Source organism: Canis lupus, chromosome 5 (assembly GCF_011100685.1).
Source record: "Canis lupus familiaris isolate Mischka breed German Shepherd chromosome 5, alternate assembly UU_Cfam_GSD_1.0, whole genome shotgun sequence".
NCBI lineage: Eukaryota > Metazoa > Chordata > Mammalia > Carnivora > Canidae > Canis > Canis lupus.
Genome location: NC_049226.1, coordinates 11,382,715 through 11,387,923, shown reverse-complemented (window position 1 = coordinate 11,387,923; position 5,209 = coordinate 11,382,715).

The following is a 5,209-nucleotide window of genomic DNA, read 5'->3' as shown; positions in this document are numbered from 1 at the left end:
CATGACCTGAGCCAAAGGCTGATGCTCAACTACTGAGCCACGCAGTTGCCCCTAAATTAGAAAGTACTTTAAGATCAACACCAAGTCTGGTTCTCCCTGCCTTCTACCAGAAGAAGACAATCAGGCAAAGGGTATTTATTGTTTACCAGGTATCCTACCTTTGCTAGGCTCTGTATGAGGTGTTTTGGAGAGATAGGATAGAGGAGAGCAGGGAACAAAGAAAAGTATAAGCCTTATGTCTGCTTCAGACACACATATACACACACCCCATACATGTAACCCAAAACATGCAAAGCAAACAAAACCAACCAAGAGCTTCTCTGTGTATTTTACTTAATTAGGAAAACATCACTAAGATGATATAGGCTCACTTGTAATTAGGATAGAAAATAATATCGGGAGACAGTGGAGCCAAGAGCTCTGTGATTTATTCAGTTTTTATCTGCAAACATTTATTGAACTTGTACCTTGCAAAAAGGTGGGTATGTATTGGAGGCCTTTTGTCATATGTATTTATCTTGCTTCCACTTTTAAGCCAAGGATTTCATTTTATCTACTGTATCTTAATATTTTCCAATGCGTAGTAGACTCTTCCAAAACTGACATGAAAATACTTCTATAATTGATTGCCATATTATTTGGCAGTTCCCAGGTAAAAGAATAATTTTTTAAAATTTTTTTATTTATTTATGCATGAGAGACACAGAGAGAGAGAGAGGCAGAGACACAGGCAGAGGGAGAAGCAGGCTCCATATAGGGAGCTTGATGTGGGACTCAATCCCAGGACTCCAGGATCATGCCCTGGGCCGAAGGCAGGCACTAAACTGCTGAGCCACCCAGGGATCCTCAATAAAAGAATAATTTAGTGCTGGTTACCAGATCCCTCCCTATTGGCTGATAGGCAGGCAGCTCCTTAAAATGCTGTAGTGATATCATATGATTTTTTTGAGAGAGAGAGAGCATAAACGGGTTAGTATGTAGGGGCAGAGGGAGAAGGAGGGAGAAAATCTTAAGCAGACTCCATGCCCAGTGTGGAGCCTGATACAAGGCTCAAGCTCATGACCCTAAGATCATGACCTAAGCCAAAATCAAGTGTCAGATGCTTAACAGACTGAGTTACCCAGGTACCCCTACCAAATGCTTCTTTTTTTTTTAATTTATTTTATTTATTTATGATAGTCACACACACAGAGAGAGAGAGAGAGAGAGAGAGAGGCAGAGACACAGGCAGAGGGAGAAGTAGGCTCCATGCACCGGGAGCCCGACGTGGGAGTCGATCCCGGGTCTCCAGGATCGGGCCCTGGGCCAAAGGCAGGCACCAAACCGCTGCGCCACCCAGGGATCCCCCCAAATGCTTCTTTTAAAAGAAAAACACCATGTGGGGGCACCTGGGTGGCTCAATCAGCTTAGGTTATGATCCCAGGGTCCTGGGAACAGCCCCACATCAGGCTTCTTGCTCAGTGAGGAGCCTACTTCTCCCTCTCCCTCCCTCTGCCTGGTGCTCCCTCTGCTTTTGTGCTCTCTCACCCGCTCACTCTCTCTCTCTGTCAAATAAATAAAATCTTTTTTAAATTTTTAAAAATTAAAAATAAAAAAAAAACACCAGGTGGTTTGGTGAGGGGAAGAAATGTGGACTGTTGAATCTGGAGAAGTCTCTTCAAACCAAACTAAAACAGAACCTTCACTTGGCACTCTGCAGTTTTAGCCTCACCAAATTCAATTATTAAAAATCACTTTCATCTGTCTTTCTGGAAGGATCATCCTTGTCAGCCCCCATCTACAGAGATAATTTCCATTCAAATCTAGATCCAGTTCACTCCACTCTCCCTCAGAAAACCACTCCTTTCTCCAGCACTTAATACACAGAGATACCACTGACTGGGCATTTGGAAAAAAGCTGAATACTACGTTGATATGTTTTATCTCTTGTCATGGCCATGTTCTGTTTTCCAGCTAGACTACTGTGTTATAGGCAACATATTCAAATAATTCAAAAGTCAAAAATTAGAAAAAGTTCATGACATGAAACATCTCCCCTTTCCCTCTCTTAGCGAATTCTCCCTTCAGAGCCAATCACTGTTACTGCTTTCTAAGTGTCCTTTCACAGATATTTTAAAGTGTGTACAGATGATATATATACATGAACACACATACACACATGTAGCTGTGACTATATCTGTGCATAAATAAATGTATAGGTGAAATATATATGTATATATATTCCTCACTCATATACACATCTTTTCTCCCTCTTTTGATACAGAGGGTGAAGGGGTAGCACACTATGTATCCTTGGTTTTTATTTAACTTTTTTTTTTCGGTTGCACATTGATTGTGACATATATGGATGCACCAAGATTATTTAGCCAGTTTCCTTCTATGGTATCTAGGATGATTTCCTAAGATATTTAGGATGCTTTCAATCTTTTGCTATTACAAACAATACTGTATTAAATACATGTAAAAAAAACCCTGTAAACATATTTTATACATGGGCATTCTTAGAGGATGAATTTCTAGGTTAAGTTTGTAGTTTTGGTTGGTTTTGCCAAATGGTACTCCAGAAAGGGAGTTTATCAGTCTATTCTCCTATCCACGGCAAATTAGATAGTCTCAGGTAATTCTCCTACAAATAATGTAAGTACAGTACTCTTGTTTTTACGTCACTTAACCCTTGAGAATCTTAGTTATTCTATCTGCAAAGTGGGGATAATGTCATCTACCACAGAGACCTATCCTAGGGATTATTTTGTGAGGAAAATATGCAGAAGAGCTATAAAAACTGTCCAACAAGAGGAAAATGTCAATTACTATTGAGAGTAATAGCTTCTAGGGGTACCTGTGTGGCTCAGCTAGTTAAGTGTCTGCCTTCGTCTCGGGTCGTGATCTCATGTCCTGGGATGGAGCCCTGAGTTGGGCTCCCTGCTCAGTGTGGAGTCTGCTTCTCCCTCCTCTCTACCCTTCCCCCAGCTTGTGCTTTTTCTCCCTCTCAAATAAATTTAAAAAATTTTTTTTAAAATGTAATAGCTTCTAGCACTTAATCTATGATAAATATCATATCACATGCTTTAATATAGTCTAATCTACATTACAAAGTAAACATAATTACGTTAGATTTATATTTCAAGAAAATGAAGCTCAGGGTGCCTGGGTGGCTCAGTCGATTAAGCATCTGACTCTTGATTTCGGCCCTGGTCTTTGATCTCAGGGTCATGAGATTGAGCCCTGCCTTGCACTCCACACTCAGTTGGGAGTCTGCTTGGGATTCGCTCTCCCTCTCCCTCTGCCCCTCCTGCTCCCTCTCTCTCTCTTTCTCAAATAAATAGATCTTTAAGAAAGAAAAAAAAAAGGAATGAAACCACAGCTCAGAGAGTGGACTTATCAGTCCACATCTGGCAAGTGGCAGAAGAGGGACTGAAACCCAGGTCTGCACAGGTTCAAAGACTGGGCTCTTTCCACTGAACCTCATTTTGACTTACAATTTATTTTTGTTAATTCAAGTAAAATGAATGTACGGTGTTCTATTAGTTTCACAATAGTTCTATTAATTATACAACATAGAGATTTGACATTTTGACTTATAATTTAAAAATTAAACTATCACTCCTTTAATTTGTATGAAATTGTATTTGAATCAAATATAATGAAGGAGTAAAGGTCTCATGCAAGACACAACCTGGACCATTAAGTATTGGTAGAATTTGGACAGGTGGAGGGATGTGAAGATACTCTTCCTGTAGCAGAGAATGGCAAATACAAGTATTCACAGGGCAAGTAGAACAAAGTGTATTTTGAGAATACTGAGATGATCATAACTAGAGTGGAGCCTTTGAGTAGTACTTGGGAATGTGGTTTAGGGGACGTCCTGGGTAGCTCAGCAGTTGAGCGTCTGCCTTCAGCTCAGGGTGTGATCCTGGGTTCAGGATCGAGTCCTGATCCCGCATCAGTCTCCCTGTGAGGAGTCTGCTTCTCCCTCTGCTTCTCTCTCTGTGTCTCTCATGAATAAATGAATAAAATATTTTTTTAAAAAATGTGGTTTGGGCCTTATTAACAAGTACTTGGAAAGATAGTCAGAGAGCACCTGATGGTTCAGTGGTTGAGCAGCTGCCTTGGGCTCGGGTCATGATCTGGAGTCCTGGATTTGAGTCCCACATCAGGCTCCCTGCAGGAAGCCTGCTTCTCCTTCTGCCTATGTCTCTGCCTCTCTCTCTGTCTCTCATGAATAGGTAAATGAAATCTTTAAAAAAAAAAAAAAGAAAGAAAGATAGTCAGAAGACATTATGCTTAATTTGGAGGAGAGCAGCTTGAGGGTAGGGGCCAGTAAAGCTTTTCTGAGCAGGGCTGTAACTGTGGATGATAGTGCTTTAGGAAATTTTATATCAAGTCTTTATGTATGAGGAATTAGAGAAAAGGCACTAGAAAGTGTGGAAGGTATTGGTGTTTCCAGAGAGGAGTCCCTTCAGCCATTCAGTCAAAAAACAATCATTCATTCACTCAACAAATAGATATTAGTCACTTTCCATGGACATCAGGCATGGTGAGATTAGCTTAGAAGCTGTAAATACAAGCACCACACAGGCTCTGCTGTTAAGACTTTCAAATCTGGGGGAGCCTGTGTGGCTCAGAAGTTGAGCATCTACCCTCAGCTCAGGGCATGATCCTGGGGTCCTGGGTTCTAGTCCTGCGTTGGGCTCCCTGCATGGAGCCTGCTTCTCCCTCTGCCTGTGTCCCTGCTTCTCTCTCTCTCTGCATCTCTCATGAATAAATAAATAAAATCTTTTAAAAAAAAGAGACTTGCAAACCTTATGATAATATCAGGATCTTAACTGCTCACATCTTCTCTGTTCCGTTTTATCCCTCCCTGTAATCCTTTCTTCAGGAGCCAGAGTGCTGATTCAAAAGCACAAATCTGATGAATTAGTCCATGTTCAAAATCCTTTGGTAGCATGTTATGTCACCTTCCATGCCAGGAACATGTGTTGCTCTAACCACCTCCCCAACATTGGCTTACCCTTCTATGGTTCTCAGAACAAATGGCTTCCTCCCTGAAGCCTTCCCTGATGCCTCCAGGTGTGTTAGGTGTCCTGCCCATGTGCAACCACACACTTCTGATATTATCATATTTTTCTCACTACAATGCAATTGTCCCTTCCATCGTTTGTCTCCTTCTCTAAACCATAAATGCTATAGAAGGAAGACCAATGTTACC